This window comes from Macaca nemestrina, chromosome 6 (genome assembly GCF_043159975.1).
Source record: "Macaca nemestrina isolate mMacNem1 chromosome 6, mMacNem.hap1, whole genome shotgun sequence".
NCBI classification, from domain to species: Eukaryota; Metazoa; Chordata; class Mammalia; order Primates; family Cercopithecidae; genus Macaca; species Macaca nemestrina.
The window spans coordinates 55,031,380-55,043,285 of record NC_092130.1 but is presented as its reverse complement, the minus strand read 5'-3'; the positions used below and the strand labels follow the sequence as shown (position 1 = coordinate 55,043,285).

Here is an 11,906-nt window from a genome sequence, read left to right as displayed (position 1 = left end):
AAGACTTCAGAACTGTAGAGCCACCAATCAGCAACTCCAGCCTGGGAGAGCTGAAGGTGCAAGACTCCAACCAGTATGTGCTGTGGCATGTGCTGTTCCCAGCAAAGTCCCGGGGATGGGACCCCCTAGGGATGTGGGTGTCCAATCCCGAAGATGGGACATGAAGTTAAAAAAGGTTATCCTCAGACTTTGAGATTTAATGTTTGTCCTGTTGAGTTTTGAACTTTATAGGGATCTATTATTGCTTTCTTTTTCCAATTTCTCCTTTTTGGAATGGGAATGGCTATCCTGTGCCTGTCGCTCTATTGTATTTTGGAAGCACACAACTTGCTTGATTTAACAGGCCCTCAGCTAGATAGCAATTTGCCTTATGGTAAATGACACAAAGCTTTGAGTCTCACCCATAACTGACCTAGATGGTGTACAGATGAGACTTTGGACTCATTAATTAATTTTGGATTAATTCATCCAATTAATTAATTTAACTAATTTGGGGATCCAGGGGAAGAGTGCTATGGTTGGAATGTTTTTATCCCCTTTAAAATTCATGTTTGAGCTTAATCCCCAGTGGAACAGTACCAGGAGGTGTGGCCTTTAGGAGGTGATTGGGTCATGTAGGTTTTGCTCTCATGAACGGGATTAGATGGTCTTCTAAATGGGTTTGATGGAAGGAGTTTGCCATTTCTTTAAATCCCTTCTGCTATGTGAGGACACCTACTTGGCACCATCTGTAAAGAACAGAACTTCACCAGACACTGAACCCGCTGACACCTTTATCTTGCACCTCTCTGCCTCTAGATCTGTGAGAAACAAACTTCTATTTTTTAAAAAATAGATTACCCAGTCTCGAGTCTCTTGTTGTAGTAGCACAAACAGATGAAGACAATAGTTAAAGATGGGACTGTAATCTTTTTGTATGGGAGTATAAGTTCATGCAAGGAACTCACCACAAAGGTTTGTACTTTACAGGATCAGTAAGTCACTGTTGAAGAATTTAAGGCAGTATCTGAGTAGCCAATTTCCTGTGTCATCACAAAGATAGGTTTAGCTGTCACCATGGCATCTTACACTTGCCCATATTATGGAGACTATTGAACAAACTGTGCTATTGGTAAAGTCCATTTATAGCAGGCAAGTACTCTTTCATTTGTGAATTTATTCACTCCTTATTTACCTCCTCCAACTTTGGCTTCTATTTGTTCAAAATTGGTAGACAAAAGTTGATATGACTTACTCCATCACCTTTTCTGGAGATATTATTTATAGTTCATTAGGAGATTTGTAGATGACACAAGTTTGATATACTAAGATATAAATTCTCAGTAGTAGTATTATAGACATTTGGTTGAGTAGTGTTTAGGTTATCACTGATATTTTCTCAAAATGACACATCAAAGAGGAATGATTTACTTCTGGGGCAACACTGCAGGTAGTTCTGCCTTAACAATAACTACAAAAAAGAAACAACAGACTCAAAAATTACTAATATTGCGTCATAAGTAAAAGTCGCTGTTTGTGGAGTTAAACTGCCTTTGTTAAATTCTAGCTTCTACAAAAATGGAAAAATTATCCAGGTGTGGTGATGTGTGCCTGTGGTCTCAGCTACTTGGGAGGCTGAGGTGTGAGAATTGCTTGAGCCAGGGAGACTGAGGCTGCAGTGAACCACGATCATGCCATACACTCCAGCCTGAGTGATAGAGTGATACCCCCATCTCAAAAAAAAAAAAAAAAAAAAAAATTCTGGCCTCCACTACCTTCTTGCTTATGCCTCCTTCAAGTTACTTAACTTCTTCATGCCACAGGTTCCTCATCTATAAAGTGAAAATAATAGTAACATCCATTTCATAGTGTTGGGAGGATTTAACAAGTTAATAAAGTTAATATACCAAGCATTCAGAAATGTCTAACCTATACATACAAAGTGCACAATAAATATTGGTTTTGTTATAGTTCTTTCTTTATTTTCATTTAGCAATTAATAACTTTCTCATAAAAAAGTTCATTTCACTCTGCTCACATATTTAGGATACTTTGAAATTCTTACTTCTCTGAAAATGACTCCAATCTTTGCTTCTGTGCAGTGACCAGCATTTTGAGTGAGAGTCCATTCTGTATTTAATAAAATAAAGTATTTTTATGAAATAGTCAGAAATCAGAATACTTTGTATATTTATTTCCAGAAATTATTTTTTAAATCACAAAGTGTAAAGTCACAGAGACAATTCAATACAACTATGGTGTTAGGGTTAACAATATGATGTTTGATTTCGAGTTGATCAAAATATAAAGATGAAATTCTACTACACATGTAAAAAGAGTGCCTTCTTGGATTAGTCCCCAAATAGTATATGCAAAATAAGTTTAAGAAATCTAAAAGAAAATGAAACATAATAACTTTTATAGCAATTTATCTTCAAAATTAATTTTAGTAGCTCAATAGGAAAATGGAAGTTGTTTAGTTATCGCTAATTGCTTACCATGTATCAGGCAATGTGCTAAGCACTTCACATGGATTATTTTATTTAATCATCAGAATGAGCCTTTGAAGTAGATGCTATTAAAGCCCTATTATATGTGGAAAGGGAGCCTCAAAGGGATAAAGTCTCAGCCAAGATTCTAAGCAGAGTCACTGACTCCTGCTTCTGGCTTCTAAAGCAGTTTGCTATAGTGCCCTGACAATTTTTTTTTTTTTGCTTATTGCAATGTAGTCAAATGTATCCATTTTTTCTTTTATACTTAGATTTTATTTCTTGTTTAATAAGACCTTTTTGATCCAAAGATTATATGTGTATTCACTTTTGCTTACTTTAAAAAATTCTTATTTTATATTTAGGTCAGAAATCCATCAAGAATTTTGTATGTGTGTTTGCAGTGTGTTGTAAGGATCTATTTTTTTTTTCCTTCAGTGAAGAACCAATTGTCCCAAAAAGATTTTTTGAATTGTTAACCCATTTGTCAAATTCATTTAAAATGCCATTTTAATCTTAAGCTAAATCTGTATATCTGTGCGTGTGTGTGTGTGTGTGTGTGTGTGTGTGTGTGTTTCTGGACTTATTCCATGACTAGTGGTCTGTCAGTATGCTTTTATTGTACTATTTTAACTGTAATTTTTAAATATAATTTGCTATCAAGTAGCAGAAATCCTTAGTGTTGTTCTTTTCACGTTTGTCTGGACTGTTCCCACACATGTTACAACCTGATATATTTTGAGAATCTACTCCTTGAAGGCAAGAGACCAGTCAGATTCCTCTTTGGATTTACCCAAAGTGCTTGTTATTTATCTATTGTTTCTCTGCTAAAACCCATCATTTTATATTTTGTCCTGTGATGTAAAATACATTTTTTAGACTCTATATGAGTTTAGTCGGCTCCCTGTTTGCGGCCATGAGGAATTGGAAGGTCATTTTCCACCTGGGTTTCCAGAAGCAAAAGACAGTGAAGGCTCTCATTTCCTATTTCACCTGGTGCTCCCATCATGATCTGGTCCATGCCTTTCAGCGATCTGAGCACCAGCTATGCTATGCCTGCTCAGTGGCTGATGTACCATTTGCTCCTCCAACCATCCCACTCCCTGCCTTCTGAACACCAGCTGTGCCCTAATATGTTGCAGACTGAGCATCCATGGGGAGGTATCTCTTAGAGATCCCCATCCCCGCTGCTGGCATTTTCCTCAGAAGTAGCCATGAGTCCACTCTCAGAGTGTCAAGCACCAATCCTATAGGGGCTTCCCCTTTAATCTTCTGCTTTCTGATAACATTACAACTTCCATTTCATTTCCCCAGCCTAAAAGTTGCTGACAGCTTCCTATACGTTCGATCTCTTGTCACCTTTCCCTGTTTGCTTTTTCAGAATTCCAATACTCATATTACTAATTATCCCTATTAAATATCCTCTATCAGTAATACCTAGTGTGGTTTTTGCTTTTCTGCCTTGTCTTTGACCTATTTAACTACAGTTCCTATTTCAATGCGTATTAGTAGTAAATCTGATATGTTTAAATTGAATCCTAAATCTAATTATCTATTGTAATTTTTCCTTGGTTCAGTATTTTGGGTAACATTTTGAATACTCAAACACTTTTATTTCATTTTTTTTTAATGTAAAAACAATTCAAATAATTACAAAAACCTTTTTTTCTTCCCTCCCTAAATTTTAATGATTCCAGATAGCCTTTTATTTTCTTCTGCACTATAACCAGGCCAAAAGTTAAAATGGAAAATATTTGTTATTCAAAAGTATTTTTTATGAATGTCTTAGTTAAATTTTTATGAACGTCTAAGTTAAATCTTAGAATAAGACAACATAAAAAAATGCTTGTTCCTTTTTAAGATAATGGTTCAAAAAAATCCTTTTGGTAGTACCTACCAGCCAGAACAATTAAACTTTGGCTTATGTATATTTATGAGGCAAGCACTTTAAAAATAAGAAAATAAGATACCTGTATGACTTAATGGAGTCTAAATACCATTAAGGAAAACTGCTTTTAAATTTAAAAGAGAACAGATGGGAAAATTCACATGGCATTTTGGACATAATTCCAGCACAAAGCAGAAATGTAAAAACAGAAAACAGCCCAAAAGTTGGACTGAAATGTTAAAAAACAATTCTGTATACTGCACAAATTCCAGTAGTTTTACAAAAGTAAATAGTGTGGTATTAAAGGTTGCATACTATCATAGAATCTATATTTGTGTGTTTTATCTATATCTTCAAAAGATATATTTGCATATATACATAGCCAGTCACCCACTCGACAGATGTATTAGCAGGTTTTGATGACTTGTGCAAAACATTAAGAAGTAATTAGGAAAACATCCAAAGCTAGTCAGCACATTAATAGGTCCAGAAAGTTCATATTGGATTTCCTTGTATTTGCTGGGTACTCTCATTTTCTGAGAATGGGTCAATTGTTTCAACAGTTACAAATCAGTTTAATGTGTAAAATAATCACACCTTGTCACGGATTCATGCAAAAAAGCTCTTCCTTCACTCTTTTGCTTCTTATTTGTAGACCGTTTTGGGTGTGGTGATTCCATGCCATTTAGTATTTTTCATAAATTTGCACATTCAAAAAAGCAGGTGATTAACCTCCTTTTAACTGATTTTCTGTTTGAGTCCCAAAGTGGCCAAAATGATGCATTAATACCCTGACACTAAATGTAGTAACAGCTTGCAGCATAAGCCAAGTGATTGACTTTTTTTTGGTTTGAATGAAAAACATTATTTTTACCTATGAAAATGTAGTTATTAATAGAATAATAGTAGATTCTTCATTACATAATCATTTGTACTTGCTCACAGCACAAAACATGATCTTATGATACCAGGATATTGTGAAGAAACAGAAGAAACAAGAGACACAGCGAGACTTCTTGCAGATGGTTACTATTTCAAAACCCTTAAGAATGGAATGGAGCAATTTCTGGTTACTGTTATAGCTGTAAAATCAGGTCAACATTTTACATTGATTTACCATTTATTTCTTTAAATTTCTACTAAAATTTTAAGGTAAAGTTTTAAAATGGATAAAAGAGATGTTTCTAAAAATTAACATGTAAATCTCTGCATTTGGAAATGCTAAAGTCAAAATTGTATGTGATAATAAACATGACCTAAAACATTCATATTACTTGGCATATTCTTATAGTCAAAGTAAAATTGTTTATTAATTAGCTACAATTCAGTTAAAGCACACATTTTTTTGAAATTGCTTTACTTCTCCACTGATCACTAGTGGTAGAGAAAGGGTCACAATTTGAGAAAACCTGTCATGTCTACCAATGGCTCATCACACTGAGGAGTAAACCATGGAGCACAAGTAGCAATGAGATGTGGTGATTGTCTGGCTAATTGTATCAATGTAGTCTGCAGACAGTAATTCAGAAGAGGAAAAATCCTTTAGGATTTAACATATTGAGTTTGCCTCTCTATTGATCAAATTAATTGGATGATTTCCAAATCTCCACTTTACTGAGTATTTTATTGACACAACCTTTGACCAAGAAGCATATAGATTTCAAAATGCCTGTTCTTATAGACAGGAAATCAATTTGGTTATTTTAATAAATATAATTGAGCAAAATAGTTGGCTGAACAATTAAAGGATAGCTGCTATCATTACTTGGTTTGTATAGGACAGGAAAGTGGAATTGAACATGGAGGAAACAGATTTTCAACACTGATGGTGCCATGAGAGAATGGTATTAAAGCAAAAGAACCAATATAATAATTTTGCATTTATGCAGGAATATTACTTTATAAAAACAGAGTAGACTTCAGATGTTTATTATACATTTTTATGTAATTCAGTAACAGATAAGACAAAATATGAATTTTGTATTATTCAAAGAAATATTTTCTTGAGAAGACAATGATTAAGTTGTCATTAGAAGACTGTACCAAGGCTATGCTGACTTTTTCAAGATGGCATGGGTTAGTCATTGAGAGCCAGACTTCTTATGCTGGAACCTCAACTTTACCTCTTACTAGTCATTTAACTTCTCTGTGTCTCAGTTTTCTCTTTTGCAAACTTAGAAAAATAATGGCACTTCTCTTATAAAGTGACTGTGATGATGTAAGTTAACAAAGAAGTAAGTTAACTCATTGAAATGAATACTTAGAGAGGAAAATGCCCAATAAATTTTAGTGATTATTATGTTCTCATCTTGAAAGAACAAATATATACAGTATTCATTTCCTAGTGAATTATCATAATGTCCTAAAACCAACTTTCTAGGATATAATTTTAAGTTAAAAATGTTCATTTGAGAGTTTTGATCATTTTAGCATTCATTTCTTTTAATTGATTAGAAAAATATTATTACAATACCTCATTGGCATGATTTGAAGTGAGAAAAATGTACATAAACATCTCCACATTAGGACAAAGGAGTAAATGCAAAAAAAGTAAGTTTAACTTACATTAGTATAATCCCTGAAACTACGCTGTACATAGATGACAACCATTAAGTATGAACTTATCCAAAGATCTAACTTTAATTTAAATCTTTTAAAAGCACTCTAAAATGATTAAATGAATTTTCTGACTACTACTTTTGTGGTAGATGTGATTTAACTACATTCAAGTGCAATTAAAAAAACATATTTCAAAAGTAACCTTTTGAGCAATATCTGGAAATACTTGCTTTTGAGTATAATCTGAGCATTCCTAAAATCCACAATCTAAACCGTCATAGAAATGTGAACATTTATTTGAAAGCTTGGTTGATTAAGAACAATAACATTAGAAGTAAGCCAATGCTTTTAAATTCCATGTCTCCTCAAAAACAAGCATATTCATTCCAATGATATTTGTTCTGGGCACTGGTAATTCATATCATCATGTAATTTCTTTTGGAATGCCCATATGCAGATATAATATAAACTGTTTGCTATTTAGTAATGCTATTTTACATAATTAAGTCATCATGGCTTCATATTTTCAACAGAAGAATGAAAGCCTATCTATACTCTATAACAGATGACCAAACTGTATCAAATTGTGTCTCCAAATGGGGACAGAAGCATTGGTATGTGTACATTTTTATTAGAGCAGAAGTGAATCCAAAATACAATCTCTTGAGTTCAATTATAAAACCCATATGCTTGAGTGAATGCATGGTAAAAATGTGCAACTTCATTACACATTAGAGGCACTACAAATTTCGGCTTTGATTCAAAAACACTCAGACTGCTAATGTGGCATATACTACTAAAGGCTAATATCATTGCTGTGTGGAGTGATGTAAATGGGCAAGTGGAAACATCTGTACTTTCTCTGCTTTAAGAACATGGTCTTTTAATCCAAGGGCATATCTGTGTAGAGGATAAAGCCTATAATAACAAAGAATGCTTATATTTTGATTCCTAGTGAAGAATAATAGCGAAGAAAAAAATACACAGGGCCATTGGAATTAGCAAAGTTATAGCTTAACCACTAGTGCCAATATAAACTTACTCTTATGGTCATGAAGTATTCTTGCTCCTTTTCTCAGATGAATTAAAGATGAACATCTTTAGATGGGTCTTTAGAAAACTGAGATGAGTACTAAGTGAGAATAGCAGCCTCAAGTACCTGTAAAAGAAAAATGGAACAAATTCCACATAATCTTTGGGTTTATAAATCTGAAGACTCAGTGAGACATCAAGAAATGTCAAGATGAAAATGTATTTTAATGGTATACAAGTGGTAAACTAGAGGACTAGTTAATTCTCAATAATTAGCTTATGCTTAAAAGATATGTATTCAGTAGTTCCTGTACTTAAAAACTATCTCCAGGAACAAAAGTTTCAACTTTTGTTCTTTTGTATTTCTAGAGGAACCTAATATGAAGCAATAAACTGGAAGAATAAGTTTGAGAAATCCAAGTTCTAGCTCAATTAGCTGGCTTGGGAATCTGAAAAAGTTGATATTCTCATTTGCCTGTGTAGAAAGCAGACATACACTACCTCATGGAACCACTGAAACTTACTGATACATGCGAATCATTTTGAACTCATTAAAATGATTTTTTTAATATGACATGTATCGCTTTATATTTTTTCTATATTTATTCTTTAAGAGACGGTGGTGGACAGACTTGAAAGTAGCCCCATGATCATTACCTCCTGGTGTTCATGCCTTTGTGTAATTCCCTCCCCTTCATATGGGCAGGACATGTGACTTGCTTCTAACCAATGGATTGCAAAAAAGTGCAATGAAATGAAAATGATTCCATGTATGTGATTCCTCAAGAATGTAACATTTATCTTGCTAGAGCCCTTACATGACTGTCTTTGAAGAGGCAGGCAGGCTGCCATGAATCTTACTGCAAGGAAATAAATTCTGCCCACAATCTGAGGGTTCTTGGAAGTAGGCTTTTCCCCCAGGTGAGCCTCTGATGAGAACCCCATCCTGGATGACATTTTGAGTGCAGCCTTTTGAGATCCTAAGCAGAGGAGGACCCAGCTAAGTTGTGCCCAGTTTCCTGACCCATGGAAACCTTGAGATTATAATTGTATGCCAATTTAACCTGCTAAGTTTGTGGTCATTTGTTAGACAGCAATAAAAACCTTATATGCAGATATTGTATGCATGTGTTTATTGGAATATAGCACATTTGTGTATTAATTTATACATTTAGTTGGATAAGTTTATGTAGCTCACACCCCCTTTCCTATATAATTGAGTTATTGCTGCCATCCCAGCATAGGAATGGCCTCCAGGAATGTCCTGGTGCCTGCTGTACCAACTCACTCAGCAGCTGGACTACAGTGGGAAGAATTGGAGTGGAGGAGAAATAAAGTGTGAAATATATGGAGCCAATGTTAGTCAGTGGAAAATTCATCAAAACCTTTTATCTCATATATGAAATAAACCTGAAAAAATGTCCCCAAATTTGACAATTCTAACAAGTTGTGAAGCTGAGAGTAAATTTCCTAATGTAAAAATAAAAAGGATTTTTGGTCAACCATTTCAGGGGAGAAGTTGGATATCTTTCTACTGTCATTATAGAAAACAGTATATCAAGATCATTGTTATATTAAGAGGCAATAAAAATTATGTAGTCAAAACTGTAAGAGAACAAAATTCTGTAGGAGTTGTATTCTGTCCTTTTTTGATATTGGTGGTATTTTTGAGCTTTCAATATTGGCAATATTTTATAATTTATTTTTCATCCTAAATAAATATTTACTTTCATTTCTAATTATAATTAGACTCCTTTTTAAATGAGGATTCAAAACTGTGTAAGCTTCAAGTTCCATAAAACCTAAATTCCTCTCTGTATACAAAAAAAGAGAATATTTTTGAGTGATACTAGCAGCTATAGTAAGATGAAGGCAGATAATGGTCTACTAGAATAGGCAACATAAAATCACTACTGATAGACAAGAATGATTTTAGAGGGGTGTTATGGCCAGAAAACAGAGGAAGAGAATGGAAAATGATGATAAGTGCTATAGCATGGTGATGGTGGGTATTCACAAGTTCTGTGAACAGTTTGGCACTGAGATTTGGCAAATAGAGTAGGTGGCAGATGGAGGTGAATGTGAGGCCATTGGAGTTTTCTTTTCTGTTAGGAGTCTAACTTTGTACGCTGCTAGGAATGCTCCAATAGAAAGGGAGAAATTTATAATTTAGGTTACACAGAGGTAGCTGCATGTGGTAGCCATCCTCCAAGATGACTCACTCCCAAGGATCCCATCTCTTGGCATTCACAACCTTGTGTGGACCTCTTCCAGTTCCATCAGGGTTAGTTTGTGTGACTAAAACTATACAACAGAAGTGATGGGGTAAGATCTTCCAAAATTGGGTTATAATAGAATACAGCTCCCACTTGGTCTCTCTCTCTCTCATTATTTGTTCTGGGGAAAGCAAGCTGCTATCTTGTGAGCAACCCTATGGAGAGGCTTAAGTGGTGGAGAATTGAGAATGGAGACCTCCAGTGAGAAACTGACCAATGGTCACGTGCATGAGCTTGGAAGTGGATCCTCAGTCCCAGCCCATCAGTGCTACGATGGAAGTCCTAGCTGATAGCTTGGCTGCAAACTTGTGAGAGATCTCACCCAGATTCATTCCAATTAAGCCACTCTTGGATTCTTTACCCTTAGATACTGCAGATAGTAAATGTTTGTTGTTTTGAGCTGTGGTATTGCAGAATAATCTGTTATGCAGCAATAGATAACTAATGGATCACAAGAGTAAAGTCCTTGAGAAGACAAACTAGGAAGTGATATACAGCATAATTGGATACATTGGGTGTTAACAGAGACAGGGATCTGTCTATCTGTTTAACAGGAGAGAAGATAGAGCATATGGTTATGGATACACCTAAGTTGGTAGATATGTCTGCTACATTATTAGAAAATTTTATTTTTATCCATTTCCTTTTCTCAAGTATGAGGCAAGATTGTAAATTGTGAGTAATTTGAAGGGGAGGTGGAAGGGATTATATGCTTAAGAACTGTAGAGGAAAAAACAAGAAATAGTCACCATGGAGAATGAGAAAGAATACTAAGTATAAAAATATAATAGGACAAGGTTAGTGTTGAATTCTGTTTTGAGGTTTGTGTGTTGTATTTAAAGCAATTTCAGTCAACCAATTCTGTGATTTTTTTCCCCCCAGCAATATTTAGTTGCTTGGAGAAAGCATAGAGAATGCCTGGGTTTAACTGAAGTCACTGCTTGCTAAATGAATGCAATGAAAGACGAGAGGACAGGGGATTAAGGGTATTTTGCAAAGAAAGAATTTCAATGTTGAATCTTAGAATCTCACCCAGGAAAGAGAAGGAAGAACAATAGCACGAGCAACAGTGAAAGAGTGGTGGTGTAGATGATGAATTGGAGCTCTTGCTAAGTGTGGTTGAACAAGGTAGTACCTGAGAGAAGGAGGCAAAATGAGCTAAGCTAATGAAGGGGTGACTCATTTGAAGACAAGAATTCAGGATGTGGTAATGGAATGTGTGGCTAAGGTGGAGTAGGGCAGGGTGGGGAAATGTATTGAGGTTTTGCTAGGAGAGACTGATTAGTGGAGTTAAATTAATAAGTTCAAGAGGAAAAAAAAGCAACAGTGAATTCTTGAGCAGAGAATACCTGCAGAAATGTGGGATGATAGACATTAGTTAACCACAAGAGCAAGAGGGTCAAGGCTAGTGTAGTGGTCTGAGGAAATGGAATTCAGAGTCTCAGTGGATGCCAAACCATCTAGAAAATGGTTCCTGTTACCTTGGCAATGGAAATCAAACCTTAACTAAAGATCTTTTACTGACAAAACTCACAAGCAAATGAAGTAAAGAGTAATTAAAGTCAGGCCATACATTGCTTCTTTAGTTTCACCTTGCGTGACAGCTTGGAAAGTAGTTTGGATATAAAAAATGGTTATCTCAAGCCTCCATGCTTGAGAGTTCTGGGGGCTGCTGACCAGAGG

At 35.0% G+C, this 11,906-nt stretch overlaps 1 long non-coding RNA gene across 1 annotated transcript in view; it reads right to left on the bottom strand.

Annotated features, from left to right (window-relative positions):
- Positions 1–1,991: 1,991 nt before the first annotated feature.
- LOC105463156 (uncharacterized) overlaps positions 1,992–11,906 on the bottom strand; it is a 28,137-nt gene continuing 18,222 nt past the window's right edge. Inside the window, exons 4-5 of the long non-coding RNA XR_976183.2 lie at positions 7,958–8,074; positions 1,992–2,109 (exon numbers count right to left, since the gene is read on the bottom strand). This is a non-coding gene — a long non-coding RNA (uncharacterized lncRNA). The remainder of the gene's footprint in view (positions 2,110–7,957; positions 8,075–11,906) is intronic.